The sequence below is a fragment of the Syngnathus acus genome, chromosome 12 (genome assembly GCF_901709675.1).
Source record: "Syngnathus acus chromosome 12, fSynAcu1.2, whole genome shotgun sequence".
In the NCBI taxonomy this organism is placed as follows: domain Eukaryota; kingdom Metazoa; phylum Chordata; class Actinopteri; order Syngnathiformes; family Syngnathidae; genus Syngnathus; species Syngnathus acus.
The window spans coordinates 7,831,434-7,845,844 of record NC_051097.1 but is presented as its reverse complement, the minus strand read 5'-3'; the positions used below and the strand labels follow the sequence as shown (position 1 = coordinate 7,845,844).

At 45.6% G+C, this 14,411-nt stretch overlaps 1 long non-coding RNA gene across 2 annotated transcripts in view; it reads right to left on the bottom strand.

Annotated features, from left to right (window-relative positions):
* The window catches only part of LOC119130965, a 73,350-nt gene that overhangs the window by 15,250 nt on the left and 43,689 nt on the right, over positions 1-14,411 (bottom strand). For both annotated transcript variants that reach the window (XR_005099567.1, XR_005099566.1), the window contains one exon: positions 9,610-9,749. This is a non-coding gene — a long non-coding RNA (uncharacterized LOC119130965). The remainder of the gene's footprint in view (positions 1-9,609; positions 9,750-14,411) is intronic.

Below are 14,411 nucleotides of genomic sequence, written 5' to 3'. Positions count from 1 at the left end.
AATAAGAATGAGCCACTGTTCCAGCATTCATTGCAAAATGTTCCCACGGTTCCGGTCAACATTTGTTCCGTTGTGTTTTTTTTCTTTCTAATCAGGATAACACATCAACGACTGTGTCTTGGTGTCCAGAAAATTCCCCACCAGAAATAGCTCATAAATGACAGTTTGTTCAAGGTCGTGAAGCATAAGAGGATGTTCTCACTACAAATTAGTGGGAATTGTGCTCTATGACATGATACTTTTCGAATGAACCATTTCGATCTAACTAAAATAGCCTGAACCAGTAGTTCCTCTGAAAATATAGCAATTACCGGGATTTGGACACTTGGCTTTTTGGCTACTAGGCAGAATTTGCCCGGGTCAGCTGAACGTCCGCAAAAGGCCTTGAGGGAGGAAAGCGACATTGACATGCAAATGATCGTCTCGAACTTTATTGAGCGGGTACATTTAAGTTAATTTGCTGTTGGGAGTGGCTAATTGAAGTAGGCTCCTCCAGTACTTCTTAAGGAGTCAATGCACCTGATTTAGAGGAGGCCCGCTCGTAGATCTCTCCATTGACAGCTCGGTTCGCTCCGCATGTGACATAACGGCTGCAGAGCGAGCGGGAAGGCAGCGGAGTCGCGGCGGGGCGACCTTGGAGCGCCGCGTGGTTCTGATGTCAAGTATCAGCACCTTCAAGGCCAATCAGAAATGTTGCAGGAGACGTCTGGTGAAACGCTGCCTCTCCCTTTGGGAATGAAGCGTGTTAGCGTAGCGTCTTGCTTAATTAGAATGATTGTGACGGTAAGGCCGGCCCAAAGTGCCCGCACGCCAGCGAACTGTCGGACAATGTTTCAATCGAGGCCATCTGACGCTAAGTTTGCAGCAAATGTAGCAAGTGAAGCTAGCAACCATGACCACTAGGGGCAGAGTTAGCATTGTGACATGCTAAGTGGCTAGAAACTGAAATCTATCAATACTCTGCTCCCGAATGAATATTTTTGGGCAGAGTAACATACAAATTACATCCACCAGTGTGTTCGTACCTGCCCAAATGTCCTTTCCGGCGAAACACGCTTGTCCGATCACACTCAAACCCACTTATCTATATAAAAGCGTGTGCGCCTGTTTGCCCTTTTGCAGATGTGTGTGAAGGACCGAGCATAGGGAGGAGGACGGGGGGGCTTAAAGTAAAGCGTCAGGCCGTAATTGGGTTACGGGGGCCAGTGATGGATTAAAGCGCGGCCGGAGAGACGCTGCAGCAACATTAGGGTGTCTGAGATGTCAGAGGCAGAGCGCTCTCATTAATCGCCTCGGCCCGTACATTACTGCATTAGCTGTATTAGCAGCTACGACTCGCCAAGCACTTTGGGATTTCTCGCTGAGGCAGGCCACATTCTTGTCTTACACTTCTGGTAACTGTGGGCGGCGGCTCTCGCTTTTTCATCGACAAGTAGAGGCCAAGACAGTGGGAACAATTAGAGAGGATCAACAAGATTATTAATTCATACCTTGCGACTTAAGAACAGAGCTTATGGAAGTACAGCAGTCGTTAGCGTACTGACCCATCGCATTTAAGAAGCCCGATTGTAGAATTTAGTAGGTTGATGTTGGGACAAAAAGAAATATTTTGCTGCATTGTTGGATGTTACTGAGTTGTTTAGCATTTGAATGATGGAGATCAATGGGGCAGAGGTCATGAGTCAGGGGCGGAGCTTAAACGTCAATGTATGGGCTAACACCGGAAAGCTAACCTTTCATCTGCTCTCTCTTTTTGTGAAGTTTCGCCCACCCCTTTGCCGCCTCCATCCTCCCGGGGCTAAAATCTGTGACTTAATCATAGCCGATGAGTGGCCATGATTATCTCCGAGCTGGTCGTTAGCTTCAGCTAAGCCGCGGTGTCGGGCGCTCGCAGAAATGTCTCGTCGTATTATTTACCGGTCCCGTCTCGAATTGCGAGGTCCGCTCGGCCCTTTCCTGCTTTCTCGCCGTCGGTGTTCACAATGATGCATCTATATTCAACGTCTCATTCATTACAACCTCAATCAACAAAAAACCTCAAAAAATCCTTTTTTTTTTTTTTTTTGTTCGTCCTCGTTCGAATCGCGGGTGAACAATTCAGAGTCTTCAACGAACCTAAGATGACTTTCAGCAAAACAGGCAGGGGGTTTTGCGGCTCGTCTATTTTTGGAACGTGGTACGTGCAAAGTCCACACAGGATGTCCAGCGCCGAGATTCAAACCCGGACACTCGGAACTGCGAGGCGCCAACTATTGCGTGAATATTTTGATATCATCCAAAGACATTTTTGGAAACCCCCATTTTTCTTTTACCATGAATCACTTTCTCTCGCCCGGCCGCATGACGACAGGCCGAGACGGGGTGCGAGGAGCTGGGCCCGGCATGGATTGTTATTGGATCGCGCTGGTATAGAGCCCAATTTCCCATGAGCGTCCTTTGGTACCTGATCCGCGCTAAGAAATAGAGCAGCGAGCCTACCTCGCGCCCCCTCCCTCTTGTTCTCACACGCAAAAGCGCATGCACACACACTCGGGCCGCGGCTACACACACAGGTATCTGTTAGTCTAGCGAGCGCCTCCATTCACATGGAAAGGGGCTCGTCTTCCGACTCCGGGATGAGGTATTAGCTTTCCCCTGTGGGAGAGTTCTAATTAGGTAATTGACTGATGCATAAAGCAGGTGCCCGTATCCGTTACAGCCGGCTCGACCTGTTCATTATTAAACGTTGACCCTCTCCGCCACTCGTGCCAAAGCTTACGGTGAAGGGGAGAAAGTAGCCGGCAGCTTTGACGGGGATAAGGGACACAACTAATTACACTTTGCCGGTTACCTGAGTGCTGATGCATCTTGAATGAGGCACCTGCAACTCTAATTCCCGCGGAATGAGAACGCCCACTGGCTCCATGTCAGTGTCGGTGGCAAGTAACGAAATACAAAAAAAATAAATATATATATATTTTCTTAAATAAATTTAAAAAATAAATGTGACGAAAATCTTGCTTAGCATATCTTCAACAATTGCCACATTGGGGTCTTATAAACACAGGCAACAAAAATGAAAAATCTTAAAAAAAAAAAAAAGGGTTTCAAATAAACAAGCCTGCTATTAAGTGGCCCCGTTTGGTAGATTCCAGAATCCTCAAAACCGTAGAAAACAGTCTGGACAGTGACATGCGCTGGCGCCATCTTGTCACCCATCTTAACATGACGCCGCAATGCAAAGCAGCAGACCGGTTCCAGAATTGACCACATGTAAAGGATATTTTCCGCAGAAACCTCACAATATAGTCATCGTGGCAAGTTAGTGGACTATAAATGAAAAAGGCGATGGTTATTAAGACTTGTATTCCTTTTCTAAATACAGAGTGTGACTACTTTTGCCACCTCGACTGTCAGGGCGTTATTAAAGGCGGAAAAAGCCCTTCTGGGGAATTAGTTTGGCTGAAAATAGCAGCGTTGCATGACAAACCAGGCAACGGCTCGCCCTCGCTTGTCTGCCCCATCGACAGACGAATGAAACCTGAGCTACACTCCTCCGAGAGGAAAGGAAAGGAGAAACTGGCCAAGTGCGAGCGGGCAGCACTTCATTCTGACATTTTGACACGAGTGAAATATATAAAGGATTGGGTTGCCGTTAAGCCCGTCGCCGAGTTATTCACATCACCGGGCCAAACGATCCAGATATGGATTGATAGGGGAGACGAGAATTGATTCAAAGTGCGCGCTTTTTGTGTGCTGGCCGTGTATACGGCGGGAGAGCGAGCTGCAAAACATGACCCCGCACGCTCCATTTTAATTCAGCGACTTACACATTTCATTTACAAGTATGTAAGTTACAGATGCTTTCAAGCTATTTGGACCGGGCCAGACTGCTGGAGGCGGGCCAGCCTGTAAAGTTTTGCCATCAAAGACCATAAATTGGATCATACTCTTAAAATTGACATTTCTATCATTTTAACTTGTGTTCTGTCATCTTGTGTAAAGGATGAAATAGTGTTGGCTGCCGAGAGATGAGGACGACTCTGGGCAAGGACGCCTGCTGATGTTTTTGATGTCATTTGTATTTGGAAAGGTCTGTCGAAGAGACCAACAAATAGATATTTCTTTTCGTAGAGGTTTTTGTTTTTTGTATTTTCTTTTCTTTTTCTTCTGTCTATTCCAAAATATGTTTTTCCATCAACAGGGACGTAACCTGCTAGCTAACAAATTGATGGCCAAATTTGTATTTGTCAGTGTGTGTGAACCAGGAAATAGCGAGTTAGCCAACAAACGAAAGGCCAAACAAAAAATATGTGGTTCTCCATTATTTCACTTCGATTCGAGCAATTTATTTTCCTTTACATTTTGAATCATGACATAATTTTCCCCCCAGCCATAATTCAAATATGTTAACTCCCTACCATCCATTTCGAATGTATTTCATCAATGGAACAGAAAACAGAAAGTAAACCGCGAGCTAACAAATGGAAAAACAAAAGAAAGTTGCTCCGCAAGTTTTTAACTTTTATCAGACAAAAATAAAGGAGACTGAATACCTTTTGTGCCAAGGGCGCCAGTAGATGACCAGATTGTGGCGTCATACTAAATGTTTAGGCCAAACAATCCCTAATCTGATCTCGCCTAATCCAATCCCATCAACAGAGATCACCAATAGGGAGGATCAGACACTCACAACACAGCCTACAATGAATATCATTGCAAATTTGTGACATGTAAATGACCTCATTGGATGGATTTCCAAACATTACACAGTGGTTCATTTAGACCAAAACATCAAGTTTGTTACCCTGAAATAAAATTCTATATCTTATTGTAGCACAGATTTAAAGTGATCATCTGTGTATGAATCCCATTTTTCTCCCGTACAAAAGTTTCTGATTGGACTTCTGCAGTACAGCTGGTACAGCAGTCGTACGCTGGTCAAGTGCCCAGCGTAATGGATTCCTCGATCCAATCACGGAGGCTTAGCAGTTACAGTACGAGATGGCGTTCATCACACAGATGTGGCCACTCTTGGCTCCTGAGATGATCAACCACCCACTCCAAAATCTCAGACAAATCAATCCCGCCCTCCCCAAAAAAAATCTAATAAATGAAAGCAACAGTATGGCATGTGCTTTTTTTGATGGGATATTGTGTTATTGGTACGGCATTAAATGCATCTTGATTTTACGAGCATGCTGCAGCCAAAATCCACTCAAGCTGCCTCCTGCTCTGTGCAAGACAAATTAAAATGTTCCACAATCTTGTAGGATAGTTTTTTTTTTTTTTTAGATATTTCTTTTAATCGTCCTTTGGTCAAGAAAAAATAAGCATGTTTACCTGCTTTGAATTTCGAAATGACATATTTTGAGTCATAAAAAAATGAAGTAAAGCCAAGAAGCAATTTTCGGCTCTGAAACTGCCAACCGGGCCCTTGCGACAGCCAAGCCGCAATGTAACCAGATCAGCAGCTGTATTTCAATTGTCAGATAAAAAAATATATGTACACATAAAAATGAATCGCAACTCTTTTTTTGAACCTGCCCTTTGACATCCGTGAAATTCATACTTCCCTTTAACTCTTGCACCAAAAAATTCCCCCGTCTCTGGAAAAGGGACAGGAAGAAGATAAGAGCAATTTTACTCCTTGGTTCCACTTCAAAAGTGGAAAAGATCCAATAAAAATCTTTTTAACAGCAGGTCGGACAGAGGCGAGGCCTCTCTCCCTCGCTCGCTTTCTCTCTCTCTCTCTCTCTCGTTTGCTCTGTGTGAGCCTTGTCGTCATGTTTGGAATTGACCCCACGGTGACCCCTTCTTCCTGAACCAGAGGGAAGTCTGTCAGGATGCACAGCAGCTGGCTGAAAGCGCCAGAGACCAAGACAGACAACTTCAAGGCTCGAAAAAGGAAGGGGAAAAAAAAAATCCCACCCCAAAAAATCAACACGGAACAGTTTGGAGAGTTAGTTGATTAATTTAAGGAACTACATTTCACTTTTAAAGCATCTTAATAAAGAATAGAAATATACAACGAATGAACCATTTTATTTATTTTTACGTAGTTAGCAGCTGTACTAGTAGCTAGCCAAAGCACGACGCCAGCTGGCGCTTAGTTTTGCTTTTCGTTGCTTTTTAATGAGGCACAAAATGCAAATTTCGCCTCACCTACTGTGATGCGAAACTATGTTGAGTTTTGGACTTGCTCTAAAATGAACATTATTCATTAATAAAGTCTATATGTTAATTTTACCGCTGGGGTATTTTACTGTACCTAACTGCATATTTGGATAGCGTCTGCTACTTAGTTAACTAGCTAGTTATCCAGAAAAACTTTTTAAAAAAAAGGGGGGGGGGGTCTGGCAATCTTCTTGTGAGTCCTTGGCAGAGGTCAAACTTCTTCTCATCGTTTCATTTGCATTGCGAGAAGTGAGCAGCAGCCATTTAAGGGGAGCAGCCGCAGAGATTAAACAGGGCAGCCCGGGGTTTAATCTTTGCCCTTCACATCTACTCAGATGCAACAAGGACCACGGCTCGAGATGCTTGTGAGGTCATAAAGGCCTCGTGCCAAAGAAAGGCCGACACCTCCTCACTATGATTAAAACAATAAATCTGATTAGGTCTCTCTTCCTTCATTTTTTTTCCGTCTTTTACAAGGACCGGACGACGTGCGTGAGCTCTCCAAAGTCATCTTATTTCATCTGTCTCCCCAGGTGTGCCCTACCGCACGTGAAACCCAATAGTAGATTAAAGTGCCAAAGCCCTGAGAGAAAAAATGCTTTTAGGAACCGTTAAAAGTGTCTTTAACAGTGTGTTTTTAGGGCACACTAAAACCAAACGCACGGCACCACATGGCCGAGATGATGGAGATGACGGGAGGGAGAAGAGATAGACGTCCCCAACTTGCCCCTGTCTTAACACCCGGTCTGGACTGGACGGATAATTTTAAATTTTGATGTATTTCTGTCCCGGCTGATTTCGGATCTAACGGTGAAGCAAAGCTTTTAATTCTTGCCTGCCCTGACTGGGCGCCCGCCGGGGTGCCCGTGACCCCTTCATACCTGAGCTTGTAAAAGCAGCCACAGGGGGTCTCAACAAGTGAAGAAATGGAAGCCATGTGACACAAGACAGTGCCTATAAATATGGCGGAGATCACAGGGGCACTTAATGCAGGGGTGGGCAGACGCCTTTTTACCAGTGCGTCTACAACATCTTAAAAAGGTTCTGTCGTGTCATATGAAACCAATAAAAAAAAAAAAAAACTTCCTCCCGGCGGGGGAAAGGCCTGCGCCGAAACTCTTCAGTTCTCCTTTTGCTTTAAAGGCACGCTCACGTCACATTCTTTTTGTTGTTGTTGTTGCGCGCGTGATTTATTCACCGTTCTACCTTTATCTTGAGCCCGCTCTCACCCCCTCGCAAAACGGGGGTGGAGACATTTTTTTGAAGGAACTCACTGCTGATTCATGATCCGAGCGAATGAGGTCAAAAGCAAATGGGAGGAGGGCAAATTTGTTATACTTTTTAAGCAATTATTCTAAAACCTACTGGCCACAACATTAGGTACACCTGCACCAATAATAAGCAATAACTGAATGATTGGTACAGCTAAAATATCATCCTTTCATTTTTGTCATTTCTTGCCTTATCCCCAAAGGTCAAACTGACCTGTTAGTACCCACTTGTGCTGAATGAAGAGGGTACCACGCAGTGGAAAAGGGGCAGTACTACGTACGGCGGTCCTCACTTTGGCTCTCTGTCCAACAGACGTTTAAAAAAATAAATAAAAAGCCTTTAATCGGGCCGCGGGCCGCTAATGAACACGGGCCGGTGGAGGAGGCCCGAGAGGAGACGCAAAGGAGGAAGGCAATCTCTGGAAATGATTACAGACTCATTTCCTTGTTTATCCTGCCTTTGAAAAGAGAACGAGAGGCCCCCTCCTCCTCGGACCCTCCATCCCAATAGGCCCTCCACTTATTGTGTCAAAATCACTGCACGCCGCCCCCCCTCCAAACTCCCATCGACAGCACCCGCCAGAAGCCCCCATTGGTCCGTCCTTAATCACTCTCGCTCCGTGCTCTTTCACTTTTGCCCCCGTGCTTTGGAAGATTTGTTTCACTCTTTCACTCAACTATTTCGCTCTCTCTCTTCTCTTGTGCGCTTGCCTATTGTGGAGTTGAGGGTCCCACTTGTAAACAATTTCCCCACAAGATCAAGCTGGGTCCCCCCCCCCCGATCCCTTTTCATAGCGGGGCTCCGGTCGGGCCCCGGCCGGGCCCTTGTCTGCCTCAAGTGGCCGAGCTGGCTGGGCTCGGGGTTAATGGCTGGAAATCTCCAACTAACCTCTCCAGCAGCTGGCTCCAGACAACCCTCTTTCTCATCTTATCCTTTAGCTCTGGCTTCCCTTCTTTTTTTTTTTTTTTTAGCCCCCTCCTCTCTCACTCTCGTCCTCTGCCAACCCCAGCATTTTTTTTTTTCCCTCTATAGCGGCTCAAGGCCGGAAGAAAACCAAGGAGCATAAGTAAAAATGGGTCTGTAAAGCCCAGCGCCTCCCCCCTAACTGCCCCACTTCCACCGGCCCTCCTCCTCCATTTCCCCTCTCTCTACGCTTGTCTGCTAAAAAAAAAAAAAAAATAGAAGAATAAGAAAAGAACCTCCATTGGACATGTCTTTCATTTCCAAACAGGGGTTCAAAGGCACTGGGAGATTTGGGCCCTTTTGTGAGAGCTGGAGGGTAATGACAAGAGGGGCGGAACAACGTCCAATTCCAAACAGCTTCCTGGCCTATTCCGCACGGACTTTCCCCGAGCCAGCCGAGGCCTAATCAACGCAAATCTACACGAGTTGCAGAAAAGCTGTTTCCAGTCCTCAAGTGCTCCAAAGTAGCGTTGGAGTGGAGGCTGTCGGCTGACTGCTGAATCCCGCCGTCTGCCTCTTTAGCTTCGGCGGCAAACACGAACATTTGGAAGGTCAACAGCCCCGCCGGATTTATAAGGGAAAGGCTTTAATCACTAAAACAACAATGAATTATCATTGGCGCTATTTTTGCACGGAGGAATAAATGGCATAATTTCCAAATCACTCAAGAGAAAAGAAGGAACGCAACTTAATGTGTTGGTGCAAAGCGGTGGTGGATAGCAGCAAAATATTCAAATATTTGTTCCTCCCCCCCACAGAGTTGCCTATAAGGTGACACACTTCATTTGGCCTGGCAAGGAATCAACCCCCGAAAATTTGAATGAATATAAAATTATTATATATATATATATATATATATATATATATATATATATATATATATATATATATGTATATGCTGTATATATATTAAATATATATAATATATATACTGTATATATTAAATATTAAATATATTTTTAATAATCCCCAAAATGCTGAATTATTTATTACAGTATTGCTCCTGGTGTAAACATGTCCACACTGAATAAAAATGTGCTGGCTTCAAGCATCAAAGTGATGATATACATAAAAAAGCAAGTAAGCCAAATTTAAATATGTCCACACACTCGCACGCACACACAAGCAGGTGGTCCCAGGCCATGAGCACCGATGAGGAAGATGTTGGCCGACATGCCCCGAAAGAAAGAATTTGCTGTTGTCTTTCATCACACCTACCTGTTTTCTTCACACATGGCTTCCTCCTCCTCTTTTCTGGGGCAATGCGAGGCGAGGCGCCTTGGCCGCCCCTGCCCCTCCCACCATCATCTCCTCCATCCATCTCTCCTCATTGCTCACATGGGCGTCCTCTTTTCCACCTGCAAACACATAAACAAACATCCCTTCTTCATCCTCCGTCCTCAAACGGAAAAACACAAAGCCCTCCACCTCGCCGCCTCCGCCCCCTCCCCTCCCCTCCCCATGCCATCAGTGCTGTCCAGCTTTTCACTTACAATTAGCTTTGCGTCCCTTCGCACTCGTCAACTGTCATGAGTTTAGCACCCAGTCATGAGGGGCCTTGACAGCTCAAGCTAAGGCGCCCTGACACCACTGGTGTGAAAGAAGATTCTAATTCTGGATAATTAGCTGACGAGAGCATGGTAGAGGAGGGGGGGTGCGTGTGTGCGTGTGTGTGTGTGTGTGTGTGTGTGTGTGTGTGTGTGTGTGTGTGTGTGTGTGTGTGTGTGTGTGTGTGTGTGTAGGGGGGGGCAGCTAAGGCAAAGTGGCACAGCGTGCTAAGCACTTTTTGTCAGCTCGGTGTTGGTCCCTCTATTCTAGTTGTCCGTCTTATCGATTTCAACTGACCTCGTTCATTGGAATGTTACAAGAGTTTTAGAAGAAAATCACAGAGTTGAGAATTACAACACCATACTTCATAAAGGAAATCAAATTCGATTCAGAGGCAATTTTATAATACGATTATTCCGAGGCTGTAAACAAACACATTGTTGCTCAGCATCAAGCTAGCACGCGTCATGGCTAGTCACGTTTATAAAAATAAACGAAACCAGTCTATATTATAGATTTAACGAGGTATATTGCATAATAAAAACATTTGCATGTCATGCATTGTCCAAACCATTTTCAAAACTGTCATTTTCAGCCCAGTATTGGATCCCCTTAAAAATTGGAAGATTTGGGCTATCTTAAAAAAGTTACTACTACATTTGACACTTATTTGCTGATGACAATAACTTTATTCAAGCTACTTTGATTTTTTCCCCCAATATTTTATAGGAAATATATCACATTGACTTGTTCTAATCTGATCATGTGATCAGAGCTGCTTACGGTCCACTCGAGTGCTGGGAATCCACAAAAACGTGTTGTCAAACACAACACGCACACACATTAGGCCTCGGCGTGTCAACAATGCGGAACATCTTCATCGCGTCATTAACACAACATAAAGAAGGCCCAGCCTTTCGAGGGCGGGACACGCCCCCGTTAGCACAAAGATCGTCAGCGTGCAAACACATAAGAATGAAAAGAAACGGACGCCGACGGCAGGTGCAACTAAAAAGCAAAATTAAAGCGCTCATCAGAAGCTATAGTCCGGGCTGCGGTTTAGGGTGTCAAACACATCGCGTGTTAGCCGCGCTTTTGTGTGCGTGTACGTTCAAGCCAGTGCACACACCTTCCAATGGCTTCGTCGCCAGCACCTGCGCTGACACAAAGACGCAAATGCATCATTTATTTGCACGTTTGTCTGACCTGCTGATACACGTTACCAATTTTTTTTTTTTCCATTAAAGTGGTATCGTGATTTGTGATTGACCCACATTTTTTTTCATGTTGTAAGCCATCGCCTGGTCGATTTTGCGTCACGCTGCAAGCCAAAATTTCAAGTTAGGAAAAGATTCAGATCTGATACACGATTGTGCAGACATTAAAACACACACACACTGCCAGCGAGCCTGGTTGTCTTGAAGGTAGTCTTGACTTAATGTGGGCTTAATGCGCTGTGACACTCGTGATGTCACATTCTTTGCACCACCGGCTGCGTTGTTAATGGTCATTAGAGAAGCTCTGATTGGCGTGGTGGCACAATGTGACCCAGTGTGTTTGTTTACACGTGTCATTTACTATGCGAGTTGGTTCAAATGGTAGCGGCGCCAATCGAAAGTCGTCCAAAAATGTTAATATGTCTCACATGACGGCTGGCGGAATCCTCCGCCACCAGCACTGCCACCATATCAACACATTTAGCCAGTTAAGCATCCATGCATGTCTACATATCATCAGGCTGTGACCCCAACAGTTAAGCCCGGCGCCGGAGCCCCCCGCCCCCCCCCTCCGCCGCGTGTGTGTGAGTGGAGTGGGCCCATCCAAGCATGGCCAAGGTGGGCCCCAGCCAGTGGCATGAGCCAGACACAACGGGCAGGAGCGATGGTTTTGAAATGATATCTATTACTGTTAGTGACAGCGGTCCCGCAACGGCCGCCTTGACGCTGCCGCGGACTGACAAGCTGAGCAGAGTGACGCTGATGGCGGCAGGCACAAATCACAATCGCTTTACTGCATCGGCGCCGCCACGCTCTCCCTTAACCTCGGCCCCAAACCTTTGCTCTCCCCCAAAAAACTTCAAGCTCTGAGAAGTGGGAAAGAGGAGAAAAAGTGAGGGAGGCTTAATAACAGCCAGCAGAGTCTGTGTTACAGAGACACATTGTTAGCATAGTAGCGAAATTGCCAAATTTAATTTGAACTTAATGCCACAAGTTAAATTAAAAAAAACTGTGGATTCTCAGTTATCCAGATCACATAATACTCAAAAGGTAACTTGATAGTCTTCTATGTTGAATTTAGGGCTGCGGTTAATGATTATTTTAGTTATCGATAAAGCTGACCATAATTTTTCAGATTAATCGATGAGTCACACCAAAAGTGTTTTCATTTCCTCAGTGAGTCACAATAAAACTGAAGTTTGACCCGAGCTTCATCTCCTCATGGGAATCAAAATCCGACTCCCTTGAGTGGGAGGGGCCAGTATGAAGAGCAGCTCATTTGCATAAGGCAGCACCGCCTCCTCAAAACAGGCTAATATCAGAAAGTCAAAACATGTTTTATTTATTTAATTCCTCATCACGGATAAAGACACCTTTGACACCTGGGAAGAGTTTAAACTGAATAAAAGCGAGGATATACCATAAGGCTGGGCTTTCCGTGCGGGAGAAAAGAAAACAGACGGCGAGATTTCTTCTGGAGAATGAGAGCAAAGTAGCTCATATGTTGAGAAGGAAGCGCGCCACTGCAGAGAAACGGCTTAATCCCGGATGTGTTGACATTTCTAGCCTTTGGAATACTGCTCATTTCCACCTAGAACTGAAAACATCTTCCAGTGCAGGAAATGAAGGCTGATCCCGTCTAATACACGGCCTTAACTTTACATATCCGCTCAGGAATCCACTTTTGCAATTATTGGGCAAAAAAGTCATGTTTTACACAACCCTGGAGAGTAGGATAAAGAGCTAGACAAATGCGATATTGCTTCTTGCTGCGACCCGAAACGAACATGCGCACAAATTTGTGGCTTTCCATAGACGAACGATATCAAGCCACGCCGGTGATAAGAAAAAAGAATATTCCTGAGCAGCAGTGAACGTTTTCCGGCAGAGTTTGAGCAGATCTTTGGCGCTCAGGAAATGTGCCTGGCAATTGAGACGCATACAAATAGAATGCTGCTGCACTTTTGTTTGGTTCCGGTTCTGGAAACACTCAAAAAACCTGCAGCCGACAACCTGAGGGGACTGGGAGCCTCAGAAAAGGGGAAATTGAATATATTTATGTCATTCGGAGCCTAGACTTCCTATTCTATTCCTACTGGAAGTGACTCAATAGGTTTCTGTAATATTAGCACTCCGCGTAGAGGAGAAAGAATATATGCATTGCTTCCAAAGCTGCTACAATAAATACTACATGTTTAAACATCTAAGTTAAAAGTAAGTAACAGCTAACACGGCACTGCGTCCAAAAGGGAGCGAGCCAAAGTGGGATCAGCCCTGAAAAAAAAACATATCTTCCAGACACCGACGATGGTGTTGGATATAAAATCGGCACAGTGTGCGCCAAACAAACACACTCACAAGCATGGAAGCACCAGCAGCGTACATCTCGTCAGAGAGCGAAACGAGAGGTAGTGGCGCCCGTTGAGCTGAAAGGCCTCTGGCCACCATGCCAGCACGATCTCCTCAGCACTTTGGGACCCCCCGTCGCTCGCCGCATCCTCGCCTCCCACCCCCCACCGCCCCGCCGCTACCCGCGTTTATTTCTGTCAGCTTCCATATTCTCGTCTTCACAGCGCGTTTGCCCCTTCTCACAAGACATTTCTAGTCCGTGCAGAGAGGCGCGGGCACCCCCGGTAAGATGGTAAACAGGCACACCAGCTTGCGCGGGGCGGGCTCCGCGGTGGCAGACGGGGCCCGGGGACACGTCGTGTTCAGACGCTCTCCTTATCTTTATTCTCTACAGGGACGATCAGCGGGGCTGTTACGGCCCTGGCGTGACACCGCCTGTCCCAAACGATACGCCAACACGGGCACCCGGCGCTCACCCCCGCAGTCGTACGGCCTCCATATGCACACATCACTACAATGAGGGTCCTTCAGTGAAGGCCCCGGCTTTCCTGATATCTGCGATATTATCTGGAAAGATTTTTGCCAGTGGAGAGCAACAAAAGGTCAGAGGAGCATTTGCTGATGGTGACCATGATAAACACAATGGGCCGCAGCAAGACGACCCGGTGACAGTGGTTGTGCACAATGCTTACCACTGTTCCAGAACTCAGGGAATTTAATTGAGATTAATAAAAAAAATATTTTATGAAGACAGTGCCATGTGATGTTGATTTTTTTTAAACTTTTTTACATACAGGGTAGTGTCAATTTATAATGTACAGTATGAATTCACAAATGCAATTCTGATGAAAGGGTCCAACACTGTCATCACAGCGCCATCAATAGTAACATAATAATCATACTAAT